The sequence below is a fragment of the Apus apus genome, chromosome 1 (genome assembly GCF_020740795.1).
Source record: "Apus apus isolate bApuApu2 chromosome 1, bApuApu2.pri.cur, whole genome shotgun sequence".
Taxonomy (NCBI): Eukaryota; Metazoa; Chordata; class Aves; order Apodiformes; family Apodidae; genus Apus; species Apus apus.
The window spans coordinates 168,661,682-168,677,355 of NC_067282.1; the positions used below are offsets into that span (position 1 = coordinate 168,661,682).

At 37.2% G+C, this 15,674-nt stretch overlaps 1 protein-coding gene across 4 annotated transcripts in view; it reads left to right on the forward strand.

Annotated features, from left to right (window-relative positions):
* Positions 1–15,674, forward strand: part of PTPRR (protein tyrosine phosphatase receptor type R) — a 145,534-nt gene that overhangs the window by 28,360 nt on the left and 101,500 nt on the right. Inside the window, exon 1 of one of the 4 annotated variants that reach the window (XM_051639402.1) lies at positions 4,189–4,192. The exons of the other annotated variants lie outside the window; for them this stretch is intronic. The gene's annotated coding sequence lies outside the window, so the exon portion shown is untranslated. Of the gene's footprint in view, positions 1–4,188; positions 4,193–15,674 lie in introns of those variants that run through there. 4 annotated transcript variants of the gene reach the window in all.

Consider the following 15,674-nt stretch of genomic DNA (forward strand, 5'->3'; position numbering starts at 1 on the left):
TCTTTGCTCATGTCCCCATATAGCTCCTGGAGGTGAAGCTATGCTTTTCACCTTAGAGTGCTGCACTGGTCTTCTGCACACTGCCTGTGCACTCAGTTTCTTCTTCTCACACCTTCTCATTCTTCTCATGCTCTACTGTGCTACCTGCCTTTTTACATCTCTTCAGTGCCACCCATTACTTGAGGCTACCAAAGGCTTGCCTTTGTTTTTCAGTCACCTTCACCTTTGTCTTTCTTCTCCTCAGTGACTTCTGCTCATTCCTTCAGTCTTGTAGCCTCAAACCATTTTACTCATCTCTTTTTCCTCTCTCCATTTTTACATATTAGTCCAGACTTCTCTTTGGTTCCCTTGATAGTCTTCCCCTCTGCTGTGCACATTCCTTTTTTGCCCAGGGCCCTTCTGTTACCAGATCTCTGGTAATTCTGTGGATTAGCAGACATGTTCTTGAACTGTAGTGTGAATCTTCTCACTGTATATTGTGACAGTATGGCAGGTGTCCTCAGCTCTGGTTTTTAGTCAGATATTTTGGTCTGTTTGGTTGTTTTTTTAAAAAATATTTATTTTATTCATGGCAAATAACTGCTGTGGTTCACTGCAAGTATTTCTAAGCTTTTTTTGCTTATTTGCTTGTGCTGAGCTAGAAAACCCAACTCGAGAATATTCCTGCTGTTGGTATAGGGTTGCCTTGCTTTTATGGTGCTTTGCAGACTTCTGGATTCCAGGTGCTGTGGGGATTATTACAAAGCATGTACACCCATCTACTTACAGATTTGGAATTAAATTATGATAGAAGCGATTTCTGAAAATCTCATTTAAATTTGGAACCAAAATATACTTTAAAGTCCAACACTGGATTTTGCTAATTTTGATAGTGTTATAAACAAAAATACATTTTTGTTTTGAAAAGGTTCACATTTACCACGGGTGGTAACTAAAATAAACTAAATTAATGTCTGCTCAAAGACAACAGAAAAATTCTCACCTGAAGTAAATATTAATTTAAGATTGAGTTATTGTAAGGTGTATATGTCAAAGGTCACTTAGCAATATAAAAATATGCAGTACTTCTTATGTGTATGCCATTTAATAGATTGAATTTGTACTTGGTGGATTTTTGGAGGAAAATGTCCAGTGAAAATACATACATAAATACTGAATAATGGTATCGTCCACCAGATGTCCCTGTATCCATAGGTGGTAATGAACAATATTCAACTGTCTAATTGCTTTTATTAAAGGCAGTTTACACAGAGTGTATGTATTTCCCAAGTCTCTGTTGATGACTGTGTAATAAGATCATGAATAAATGGCAATTACATTAACATTATTTGAGAACTGTAGTTATGAAGGAATTAACTGTTAAGTTTCTACTTGACATCTCAGTTCTGTTTGCTTTCCCTTCTCTTGGAAAACAGTCTCTCTTTATCATGTATTGCATGGTAGAAATGGTAAATATTGATCTCTTATATTTGTATTTTATATAAATTTGTAAATGTAAGTATAGTTACTCATATAAATACTACCAGTCAATATGTTCACATCTACCTATGTATCTATCTATAAAAGATTCTAAGTTACTAGAATGATGGGACTAGTGAGTTGGAGGCATGTGGTGTCTGTGGAAATTTCTTTTAACTTTGGTAGACATTGGAGCAAACTCTAAGCATGGTACCTGCCTCCATGCAGGTTACATCATTTCTGTCACCGGGTCCTGTAGCTTACCACGCAGCATGCTCCAGCCCAGTGCTTGGCTGTCAGCTGTCCATGCATGTTTAGGGGCTACAGCAGGACTTTGAAGTATCTCTTCTAGGGTGGGAACTTAGGCCACTGTCCTCAAATTTGTAGATGCTTGACTGTATCCACAGTGGGAACTCAGCAGACCTGCCAACATGTGTGCCCTTAAGCATCATGGCTGATTTCAAGACACAGCCTGATTCTAGTGATGCCACAACACAGGCAGGATGCACTGTCCTTTTTTCTTGGAATGACTTAAGATGCCAGGAGAGCATTTGAATCCCTGCTGTGAGCATCCCTGGCCTGACTGAGAGATACCACCCCAGGCATTCAGTCTGGCAGGTCTACATTGATGGCCGTCCTTGGAGAGAGAGCCATCAGCTCTGCAGTGGTGAACAGTAGCAGCAGGTCATTAGATCACATCCAAGCCTTCCTTTCATTTCTGTGTCATTGCCACTATGGTCTAGCCCAGGCTGGTGATGTGCAGTCCTGGCAAGCTCTGTGGACCTTCTCTACCTGTGTCCTATTACATGTCTTGGCAGCTAATACACATGGGCAAAACAAGTGACTCCAATGAAGTGTCTTTCTCCAGCTAACCACAGATGCTGCCCCATCTCTGCAGAGGGCCTAGCACTGCCAGGTCTAGGACAATATACTGCTGCCAGCCTCTTCATCCTGTCTCAGCACTGCTGACAGCCAGCATGCTGTCGTGCAGACCCACATAGGTAGGGAGCAGCCCTTTGGCTTGGAGTAGCCTCCTTTAGAATAGAAAGCATCTATTGGGAAAGGCCATGTGCCTGGTGCTCTGAGGTATTTTTTCCTCTCTTTTTTTGCTACAAGGAGCTGCTGGGTGAGGACAGGAATCAAAGAGGGCTTCTTGGGTAGGACTGTGTGGGAAGTGCACAAGACATTCGTACTTGCAGGGCCTGGGACAGACACTGAGCAGACCCAAGCTCTCTCTGCAGCATTGACATACCTAAGCTGACTAAGGTGTCTTGGGAGCTGTCTTGTAGACCTTGCTTTTGGGCCTGAGGTGAAATCCAAACAAATGAGTGTGGACGGGCTGCAAGTTTTCAGAGCCAGATCCTGTGTACTTCCTAAGCAGTACATATGTGGAAAACTCATCTCAAACTGGAGCCATTGATTTGTTCTCAAGAGTAGTCCTGTTTAATGGCATTATGCTAGTGTGGAATGCATATTTGCAAGAATGCATCCTATATGTAATCTTAATAAGGTAACTCAAAATTGTGGACAGAATTATAATTTTATAATTGTAGTTGTGACTCTTCAGATGTTTCTGTGTGCGGCAATGTATCACTTGATTAGAATCTTTGCTATTAATAGTGGTTTTATAACTAATCCGTTCCCTTTAAACCATAGTTGCAAGGTTTTCAAGATGCATAGCCTTGAAAATTTCTGTTGAATGTCTATGAATTTATTCATATGCATTTTTGTTGTCTTCTGCATTTTTAAAAATTAAATGGTGTGTAAAAAAATCCTTATTGAAATCAGCTTCTGATAATGATGATAAAGCAAATGATACAGTTTCTGTTGTTTTTCAATGTGCTTTTGATTCTGTATTTTAGTATATGCGTGTGACTTTCCCAATTGTTGAGCAGTTATGTAAGTTTTCTTACTAGATATATAGATTGATTTATCAGTAGGAATTCTGTCTTAATAAGATGACTGCCTTCTGGTATCTAAGCACTGTAAGCTTGATTAAGTAAGGGGAAATCAGTGGGAGCCAAAGGAGGCAGGAAGGGAGCCGGAAAGAACAAATTTCTTAACTCATTTGGAGAAAATAAACCACTTCTGAAAGCAGCAGACATCCTTATCTTGGTGGGTGTGCTAAGAATTTACCTTTCCTAAATTAAGATACCAACTAGCACTTTATCACAAAAAACTTTATCTTGTTTTTATATGTATTTTTGTGTATGTATTTCAAAATGGAATATTGCATGAAAAGTTAAGTGTTCTCTTTTGACTTCGTGGTTGCAAAGTTTTCTGTTTCCACAAGACATTATTGTCTCTCAAGAGCAGCTAACGAACAAAATTATAACAAAAAATGTTTACTGCTGTAGCCCAGTAAACAAGGCATGAAAAGTTATTCCAAGTCTCAATATTAGAAAATACCACTCGGCTTTTAAAGTCTATAGACCAGTACAAAATTACTTTATGTAATTTATGGGCATTTTAGCTCAACAGAGAGAACTAAATTTGTTTCAGTCCACTGAGCTAACTATATAACTTAATCTTGTTGCTTTATTTGCAGTTTCCTGGATTATCTCTAGCTCTTTAATCTCATAAAGTACCATGGTCATTAAACTGCTTGCATGTGTTGGGGGAAGGCATTGGCTGAAAAAGAAATAGAGACAACCAAACACCTTGCACAACTTTCTTAATTTGAATGTAAGAATGTACACCACCTACTGTAAAGGCAGTGATGAAGTCTGATTATGTAAGTACTTGTAATTTTAAAATAGATTTTGTTTTTCAACTTAGAAGGAATGGTATAAAATAGGCAAAGGTATAATGTTGTGACTTAGCTCTATTTTAGCATTGTTTTGCTAATACTGCAACAGATGGGCTCTTGTCTGTAGTTACTTTAAAATGCACATTATTTCTTGTGCTTTAATGAGCTAAATTCCAGTTTACAGACCAATCTAGCACAGATTAATTCTACAATGATGGTAATTGCGAAGTATTACAATACTTATGCTAATCTTCTGTAAAGTGTATGTCATGCAAATGTGGAAAAATTCTGGTCAGCAATAGCCTGTTTTTTTTAAAAAAAGTGCTTCCATAACACACTTTTTACAGGAGTTAAAATCCTCTTGCTGTGAATTCTTGGAATTTTGTTTACTGACAGTGCATGTCACACCTGTCTTTAATCTGGTAGAGCTTTATGAGAAGAGTTGACAGTGGAATTTTGAAGTGAGGGAAAATGTAGATGGTAGAATTATTTAAAATAACTATTAACCTTATGCAACTCTGAGTGGTATCTATTTGATGCCTGTACACTGGAAACAAGGTCTTGGATAATATACATACTATTATTTCTTTAATTTTTTCAAGCCTAGTGTACCCCTATGCCAGTGTATTTTTCCCTTACCTTGGTGTGGATTACAGTATTTAGATGTATGAAAAATACTGATGCATACTTTGAGGCTGTAGATGTTTCTGTCCCAGGTTTTAGTCACATCAAGTTTGTGTCCCTTCAAAGGCTGGGGCATCTGTTTGCCAGTGTCTTACTGAGGCAAGGAAGCCAAAGATCCCATCCTAGGGACACTTTTTCAAACTGAACATGCCTTACATGAGGAGCTGCACAGGAGATGGTACTGTGTTCATTTCTAGTGTGATGGTAAAAGAAAAGGCTCAAGTTTATTGGTAGTTTTTGCCTAGACAGGACTGGGATCTCAGTACATATGAAAATGAAAGCTACACTGAGGTGTACACACGTTTGAAAGGCTGCCATACTCTCAGACATTTTAGCCAAACACCTCCATATTTTCAGCCCCTATTAAGAGCATTCTGAGTGTTTTCTTGCTGATTTGATCACAGAGCTCCTTTAGAAGCTGAGAAGCAAGTAAGGACACATTTATGGTACCCATTGCAAAGAGCTAGTTGGAAATCAGCCAGATCAGGTACTAGAAGCAGTGCAGCCGTCATAGCATAGTGGCCATCAGAACATAGTAGCTATAGCCATGGTTAACAGTTTCAGGATGCTGTTTGGGTTTCTCTACACTGCACCTCAAATTGCCATGACTCAGCAGATAGCATCTACAGACACTTAATACACAGGAAAGTACCATGTGGCCATAAAAACACTTTTCTCCTGACTCTTCAGCATGAGTATGAACGACGCCACCAAATGTCCTCTAAGATGCAAAATCATAAAATAGTTACCAAAATAAGGCCTCTATCATAAGCAGGATATTGGAGTTGTTGCATTTTATACCTATATATGTATTTATATATGCAAAATAGTGTGTGTTTATTAAAATCTTTAATAAGAGGAAAATTAATTTTTAATTCTCTGAAGAGTATTAAACATTAAACAATGGGATGAAATTCTATTCAGAAACTTCACTATAAAATGAAATGTGGTACTCAGTGGGAGATGTTTTATTTCTCATAAATTAAAAATGAGTACTTTTTGTACGTGTTTGGTTATTATTTTCTAAGAAAGAATTTCTAATTGCTAGTAACTAAGTAAAAAATACCAAATACTGGTATAACTAACTATTTACTGTAGATAAAACAAGGAACAGAATCTGGGACTTGCCTCCTTCCTCTTCTAAAGCAGGCTTTAAATTGTTGAGTCACACTCACATTTGTTCTTTATCTCTTTCCTCAAAAATCTGGTCTTCTTATCTATACACTGAAGTGGCTTCAAAAGGATGGATGGAGAATGATGGATGTCCTAACCTCAGGCTTGTTAGAATACTGGACTTATATTTTCGTTCTTTGGATGACATCCTTGATCCATAAATTACTAGGAGGAAGTAATAAGGATACAATAACTCCCATACTGTATTTGGTGTAGAAAAGGGCTAAGCATAAGCAAACAAGCAAAGTCCTCCCCCATAGCTCTGGATATGACTTCACTTGGTGTGGAATAGGGTTTAAACCATGCCATTGTCCATGGTGATCTTAGCTTGGTCTCCAGCTCCAGCACAGATTTTAGGCATGACCTGACTGTTTATGTCTTGGTTTCACCCTCCATTCAGTCAGGACATTAGCTGATTTTGCCACATACAGAGGTAGCAGAAAATATTCATTCATGAACAGTTCGTGAGTTTCTCAAATACAACAATAATGACTTCAGAAAGGAAAAAGCCGTCAAAGATTAAAATCAGTACACAAATATTGCTGAAAAGGTGCTTCCAAAGTGAATTTTCTCTCACTAGCAGCAAGGAAAATCTGAATTCCCAGAGTTTCATGGAGAAAAGATATTGATTTAATTGCCTGGCTTTCTGGGTTCTTAAAATTTCCATTTGCAATGGCTTTATATGACATGGTTGCGCTCAATAGCAAGAAACTTGATCCAAAATATGCAAGGTGTTTCCTAGTTCTACATTATCAGAAATCAGATAATTCTTAGTCCTCAGCTAAAACCATAGGCTGGTTTTCACTGCAAACTTTTGCAAATTAATTCAGTGTGTTTAAACTTGAGCAAAATCACACACAGTTTGCATTAAAATTAGAGTTCTAGGAAACTCAATTCTTGTAACACTAGGTACTGAAGAATATCTGAAGAAGATAAATTTTATATGCAGGATACCCACTTGAAGCAGTAACACTTGAAATGAAAAACACAATGAAAAGTTTTTTGACATTATGTCATGGGTAATGCATTCAGTAAGCTGGATCTGGCTTTATCTTATGAAGTTAGATCATTTGTTATGAATCCATCTCCTACAAAAACCATAGCATTAACAGAACCATAAAAAGCTGCATTATGAGATATGCCTCATGTAGAAACAAATCTACATGTACTTTTATAACAATTAAAGAAAAGCACTTTAATGAAACTATTGATAGAACCGGGAATCAGACTTATTTTTTTGCGTGAGAGGCTTAATTTGCAGAGGAGGTGCTGCACGCAGATGTTGCAGGTAAGGCAAAAGCAGGTCATGAAAATGCAGGCTACCATCTGCTTTTAACAAAACAATTTTTCAGTTCCCCAGTCAAAAGTTAAAATTTGTGATTAGCACACGGTGCTCAGTTTAAAGCTGTTTGAATGACAGTGTTCAAGCACTGAATTCTACTACAGCTAACAAGGCAGATCAGGGAGGTCAAGCGTTATTTCTTTTAGTCTTACATAGGCAAAGAAATACTTCCCCTCATTCTTAGTATCTTTATTGCAGAAAGCTCATGTCATCTTCAACATGATTTAATGGAAAAAAGAAAGCAATGAGAAAGAGGTGACTGGTGAGACCCTATTCATGTTACCAAATGTCTTTCAGTATTTTGCAGAGGTGGATGTTTAACACTGCAGATAATCATCCTAAACCAGAGAAACTCTGTTAGCAGCAGTGATTATAAATTGTAACAATTCTCGCACAAAGTATATTCATTATAAAGGTAATGGGCATGCTTCTAAACTCCTATATATCTTTCCTTATTTTTTTTTTTTTAAAGGAAATCCTTTGAAATACTTCTCTTGTATTTTTGTCCGACAGTGAGGATATTCTGTAGAAAGTTATATACATTTGTTCTATCAAAATTCTCCTTATCTTAGCTTTCAACACCTCCACCAATTCACAATTTCTTCTTATTTTCTATTTCACGGTTATATAATTCAGTAGAATTAATTGTTACTGTCATTTTTTCGGTGTTGTTTTTAATTTGTCTTTTTTGAATTTTGCGTTCTGTAATTTTTAAAAACTAGAAATTATTTGGGTAAGTTAAGTAAGCAGTAACAAAAAATGTAAAGCACAAAGAGAAAAATAGGAAAACTGGAAAGGAAATGAAAATAAATAACAAAGCTGGAAATAATTTCTCCTATTCCATTTGATGGCAAAAAACTTGGACTGGGGATGAGGAATTAGAGAGGGGAAAAAGATGTATCATAGATTTTGTTTTCCAAAACTAAATCAGTGTAGAATTCAAATTGGAATAAGCTTAAGTTTGCCAATTTATTTGGTTGGGATTTTTTTACTTACAAATTTCATATTACCAACATTCAAATGTTGTTTTCTTCAGTAAAAAATAAGATCAGGTTATTTTTCAATGCAAAAACTTTCAGACAAAGTATATCATCCAGCTATTCTGGGCTGATGGCTTTTCTTTTGCTTTTGTGGATTAAAATAATTATTTGGAAAAGTTTAGGAGGTGTTCTGTTTGCAATGATCTGAGAAGCATCTCCAAGCTGCCAGGTTCTGAGAGGTTATAAATTCCAGTGCCAACAAGTCTATTGATCACCAGCTGCATTAGCTAAATGAGCTGGGCAAAAGGAATTTCTAGGTTTCATGTGCACTATGGTGCGTTGTCCTTATTTGATGTAATCATAGAATCCTGAGATTATTTAGGTTGGAAAGGACCTTTAAGATCATCAAGTCCAGCTGTTAACCTAGCACTACCAAGTCCACCACTAAACCATGTCCCTAAGTACCACATGTACACATCTTTTAAATACTTCCAGGGCTGGTGACTCAACTCTTCCCTGGACAGTCTGGTCCAATGCTTGACAACCCTTTTGTTGAATAATTTTTTTGTAATACCCAATCTAAACCTCCCCTGGCACAACCTGAGGTGATTTCACCTTGTGCTATTGCTTGTTACTTGGGAGATGACACCAACACCCACCTGCTACAGCCTCCTCTCAGATACGTAGGTAGAGAGATAAGGTCTCCCCTCAGCCTCCTTCTCTCCAGACTAAACCAACACGGTTCCCTCAGCTGCTCCAATTATATTGTGTGTAGGTGATGCATAGTTAAGGAGGAAGAACTAAGTCTTCTTTAGGAAGGAGATATTGCTGTTTCCATCAAAATTTCAAATATTAGACTTTGTATTCTTTCTTGAAAGAAAGCAAGCAAGCTACAAGAAAAAAAACCCAACACTTTAAATTCTAGCTCATATAGCAGAGTCTGTTGTGGAGAAACCACTGAAGTTCTAGGTCTCCCAGCTGCTCCAGAGGTTTCTACCTTTCCCAAGAACTATTGATTGTATCTACCATATTGTCAACTCTACCTCCTTGCAGTGGCAATACCGAGATGAATAAGGTCAGTGTAAGCATGAGGTTTTACTGACAACAAGGCAGTGTTCTGCAGTGACAGTGAAAGGCTACCATGTGGCCTCTGAGGAATGTGTGCTGGCAGATTGTGTGCTTGGGGAATTGCTCTGCAGGGCAGCTTCACCATAAATTATTCAGGTCAATATCTCTTGAGCAAAAAGTTTGCAATGGAAAGATATTTGTGATTTAACAAAAAAAGATACTTATGTTTTTCAGAGTAGCAGACCTTCTCATTATTTCTGAAATATTTGTTGATGGCCTTATGTTCCTGTTTCAAATTTTCTAACAGTAAAAACTTAAAAAATTGATTCAATTAAAAATACTTGTATCTTCCAGTGAAACTAATTCCCTCAGAAGCAGAGGAAGTCATGTTATCTCGTTTAACTCCTGTCCTTGCCTTGGTAACTCAATAACAGAATTTGAATCACAGCTAGTCTTCCCACAATGTGTTCTCTAGAGTTTCAGTAGCTTACAAATTATACAAAATGTATTTAAGGCTTTCGAAGCATGTGGTTTTTTTATAATTCTAATTGTGTGTGTGTGTATCTGATTTACAGCATAGTCACCTCAGGATGGAATAGGATAATTAGAAAAGGTCAGTATGTATGAAAAACACATATCTACCTGCATTCTGGTATTATGACAGTAAAATTTCCAGCATTCTAGGGAAAAGTGGTGATAATTCAAAGCAATACAACCAATATTTAATACATTATTTTTGTTGGCATGCATATGCATGTGTGTGTGTCCATGGTATCATTCTGAGGTATCATCCATTTTGAAACTGTTCTCTGAAGCAGTTTCCTATGTATGTGGTTTGTCAGCACATTTTCCCCAGAGTAGCACAAAATAGCACATAATTGCTCTGTCCTGTTTAACTCCCCATGTAAACATGTATGTATGCATGGGTATACACATTTTAGATATTTATTATATGTCTGTATTGTTATACAGTTAATGATCTATATCATAGTTAAGTATGGCTGTTATGGTACAAGTCTCTAATAATAAAAATGTAATAGTAATAATAAACTTTATTTTCATGAAATGAGTCTGTCAAATGAGATTTCAATCACCCCAGTTATTTTGGATTAGAGAATTTTACAGCCACAATGCTCGATGATAAGTGATTGTTTAAAAATCTGTTACTGTTTCTATGCTTCAAATGTACACTGCAGATTTGCACTGGAGTAAAAAACTAAGTTGTTTCTAGGTTGCTCTTTGTTTATCATATTAAAAACCATGGTGTATTCTCCCCTGGATGAACACATGAAACTCCCATTAGCATTAGAGTAAGTATCACACAAGCACTGAGGAGATAGAATAGTTCCCCAAGGCCTCTATGTTATCCTCCGTGCATTAAATCATGTGGAGCAGAACAGAATAATCTGAAAGTATGAAGGCTTTTGAACTAGGGCTATTGAACTTTATGATCCTTGCTGCACTAATTCCACAGAATCAACAGCAGCAACAGAGATGATACAGAGAGTCCCCCTGCCCCCAAAAGCATACAGATATTTTTCTAGCCTTCTGGAGGGCAGTGAGTGACAAAAGGTTACTCCACTCCTGTAGGTGTGGTTGGTAAGTTGCAGAAAAACTGCAAATTATTGGGTGTAAGGAAGAAATTTTGTAGAACTTGTTTTTGAAAATTGTTTTCTCATTCGATACTGCCTTTTTTCTGTGTTTAGGTTGCACACAGGTATTGATGACTAAGTCATTGAAGTTAAAATTATTTGTGTTCTTAAAGCTGGTTGAAACATGAAATTTTCATTCTGAATAAAGCATTATGTCTTTCTAATATGAAAAGGTTTAGATTATTTGAGGAGAAAAATCTACTAAAGCAATGTGTTCTACTGAAACAGCCTTTTGTAATAATAGCTTCTTCTGTGAGGGAGTTCTGACCAATTTTTGGGGTTGTTTTTTTGAGCAGAATTAGGACAAAAACATAGTGAAAGCTTTTGGCCAGTAAAGCTAGTAATGTTGGTGTGCAGTTTCCATCCTCCAAGATGTGTCAAACTATTCTTTTAAATGTGACCTCACTCAGAAGTATAAGTTGTTCTTTCTGGAAAGTTTAGAGAAAAATAAATTCTAATGAAAATGTTTGTTGGAAACCAATTCTTTTCTTTGGATTTAAAAAAAAAATAAAATGTTTGGGCTATGTTGCATATACCTTTATGGGAGATATGCTTAGAATTTCCCAGCATATTCTGAATGAAATTAACAGTCTGGTCAGTAATCTAGTTCTATTAATATATAATCTCTGTTACCATGCCATTATCTGTTTAAAGTTCATATGTCTTCCTGGCTGTGATCATGAACTCTCATACAGTAACCATAGCTTGCAAATATTTGTTCACCTATTGCTGGTTGTTGTCTTTCTTACCTGTAATAAAACTAAGTAAACAGCTACAGGCAACGTATGCTTATCCCATTGGTAAGCTGCAAAATGATGAATCAAAGTGAATAATTGTTTGGAATTGTTTCAGGGCAAAGAAAGCCACCCACTTCATGTCATCTTAGAAACCTTTAAATATATTAGGAGAATATTGGCTGGGGAGGCCAGACTGATCCAAATTAGTAGGATGTTAGCATTTATTTGTAATGTAAAGAGACAGACTAAAAGGTCACAGAAAAATTTCATTACTGTAAATTTGCCAGAGATATAGCTTCCCCCTGATACAGGACAGAATGTTCCGTAGAAGGGCATTCACAAATCTCATTTTTACAGGACTTGTTTCATTGCTGTCTGAATTCAATGGCAAATGTCCTAATTGTATTAACAGTGTACAGCTACTTTCCTGCAAGGTGCACTCATCTCTTGCACCTTCAGGATTTCATTCAGCAATTAATCCCTCCACTGGTGTTTGAGGAGGTCACGCTCTCATTAGGTTGTCTCAGTATTATGGTACGAGGCTGGCATGAAAGGCTGCATATAAGTGAGAATTGATGTTTGGGCAGTTACTGCAGAAAATAAGCTATGTGTTAGTGCTGGGTAGGAAATTACAGAAGGAAAAAAAAAAAAACACAACAAAAACCCACCAAAGTTATCACTTCAGGAACATGAGATTCCTTGTTTCACTTATTTACTGAAGATCAGGTTGTTTTGTGTTACGCGTTTGTGGCTGAAGGTCACTTCTCACTTCTTTCTAGTCCTTTGCTATAATTTCCTTCCCATGTTACATTTCATCTTCTGTTTTTCCATACTGCCTCATTTCCTTTCTCTTTTCTACTAATTTCATCCCTAGATAGGGAATGCACAAGGAAGAAGGGGAATAGTGGCTATCTCCAGTAGGATTTCTTATTGACATTAGATTTATCAATGTGGCTCAACTGTACTGCTTCCCTAGTGATTAGTTCTGAATTTCTTGACCTTCCACTTTACTACACAGATTGACAGCTGACAAAGACCAGTAGATGATTGGATGTTGCCAGTCCATCCACATCTTCCTGTTCCAAAAGGTCATGTATTGTGTCCCTTCTGTCTTCTCTTCAGAGGACCTTTTCTGAGGAAACTTGCTGCTTCCTTGTCTGACACCACAGGGGCACCTGTTAGACAAATGCAGTTTTAAGTTTTCCTCATCTACCCCTGTGAAAAAGCTGCTTAATTATAAAGATTTTAATCTGTATTTCTATTCAAAGACATTCTTCATTTCGGATCTCCTTCAGGCCTTGCAATGCTGTGTTAAACCACCGTGTACTGCCTTTCCCATTTTTGCCATGTATTCCACAGAAAATTACTAGGAAATCTTCCAGTATCCTCCTGAATCACATCATGATCTGACTGCATGTCATTTCCATCAAATGTTGTGTGTCATCCTGTTCAAAAGCGTTGTCCTACACCCATCACTCTCTGATCTGTATATCTCTTTTGTAGCAGTTTGGTAAGCATCTGTCAGATGGATTACTTCAGTGCTCCCATGTAAATATGTGTATATCCTAAAGATACATGAAAGCAGACAGTGAAGGAGGTCCACCTGCAGAATCACCTTGAAACAATGTCTGTGTTCTTCGCTATTCTTCTTCCCACTCAGTTCTCCAGCGAGCTGGGGAAAGTATTACTGAAAAATTGCTTTATTTTTCATGAAGCTATTGAAAAGTGCAAGAGTTGTATTACCTGTCAAGAAGAGAAAGTCCAAATGAGCACATAACATTATTATTTTAACCTGTCTGCTTTAGCAGGAAAACATGTATTGCACACATTTAAAACTTGTCTTGGTCTCCCAGCATGAACTGAGCTGTTTTCATTTGTTACTAAATTTAGCATAACTGCACAGAAACAGAAAGTGAAAAAGCAAATAAACCTCGAATCTTTACTTCCATTAATAGTTAATTGTTAGCTGCATAATGTCTTATGAGATTATATCAGACAGATATTCTTCTTTATTACAAGTGCTGTGATATTATTAGGGACAGGAAAACTATGGAAAAAATCTGCAAATAAATATTATCCTCAGAGAAATAAAACCTTCTACCTTCTGAGATTTTCCTCCTCCTATAAAACACTTAAGCTGGCCATCAGACTCTAACAAGGAGTCCATCTGGAAAAGTAAATCAATGGTAATGTTTCATAGAAAGAAATAAAACCCTGAGCTCAGATGCTCTTTAAAGGTTTTGTGGTTCTGTATTGGTTGTGTTAATGAAATTCATTCTCTGTAGATGATATAACTGCACATGCTTATGCTTCCTGCATTAGTGAATGAATTCCCTTTTCTCTTGTGGCAGAGCAAGTCTCTGGTGAGAAACTGAATTCATGAGATATAGGTCAACATCTCCCACCTGACTAGGGTGATCCTCCCACCAGCCTGGAGAGAAAGTGGGTGGTGATGAGAAGGGTGCAGGTATTAGCAGAGATTAAAATAAATGAAATGAGCTCTGCTCGTCGGCAAAAGTATCAGTTATTCTAGTCTTGCAGGCCTGATGTTTAAATGAGTAACAGGAACATCTCTGATGATACAGGATAAAATGGAAAGTGGAGAACCAAAAAAGTAATCAGCTTTTATGCACATAATTCATGCTATGCTTGAGAGTGTCAGACAGAAAGAAACCTTCCTTTAAGGCAGGATGCCCATTTTCTGACTTGCTTGTGGCTTTCTGGCTCTCTCAGAACTGATAGTTTCAAAAACCAGAAGAGAATACAAATGAACTGTAAGTTGCCAGGTAAGCTGCTTTTAGTAATGGGAAAGGTGTTCCCATGCAGAAGGAAACATCAGGCATTTAACCATAATTATATCATGTTTGTGATGATGGTGAGCAAAAAATTATATGTCAATGAGAAACCGAGGTTGTGATTACCCTTCATAACATCTTCCAGCTCTGAGAGCGTGGCCTGGAACTGCCTTTCCTTCAACGAGTTATTTGATTTTTAGTATCACAGGAGTTTCTAAACCTGATTCCTACTGAAAGTATAAAGGAAAGATTTAAGCCTTTCCAAAGACTCTATAAATTTGCATGATTCAAGAGTTGTGAAAAAACATTTTTAGTGCAAGGAACTCTTAATGGCGACCCTTTCCCAGCAGAGACAGGGTTATTTGTGTATGAATAGTTTATTTCCTAGGGCTCTTTATTTAAATAAATAATATAGATAGATGCTGTAACACGCATTTCCGTTGCCAGCAAAGAATAGTTACTTTACTAAGCTCTGAAGAGCTATAATGAGATGTTGTGTAGGGATGCGTTTATTATTAGAGTGCCTCTCTGCATGTTCAGTAAAAGGCCTCTGGATAACAGATCAGTTACCTTGCATCCTCTTTAGTGTTGACATGGCTTGCAGCAACCAAACTGTCACAGTGTGTTTCAATTAAGCTTGATTCCCTTACCTGAAAAGGTCTGAAGAGCTAATTGGTACATTTGTCTCCCAGTTGAAGAGAAAGACAATTATGCAGATGGGAGAGGGAGTACACAGGGCGATATTGTTTCCTACTGTCATTAACATATTAGGTAGATTTTTAATAATTCTGATCCTTGTAACTAGAGATAAGGAGCGGGAGTAGTTACATTTCTCCCTGACAAGGCAGTGTTTTATGTTTCATAAGACAATCTCAAAAATTACAAATACTCGGTCTTGAGCAAAAGAGCAGTGCTATAATACACTCAGGTATTTTGGAAACTGTTACTGCCAGTGAGCATCTGGCAATAATAAACTTATTTAAATACCACCTTTAGAAGAACTGATATATTATCCTTCTTAAATACAAACCTTTTG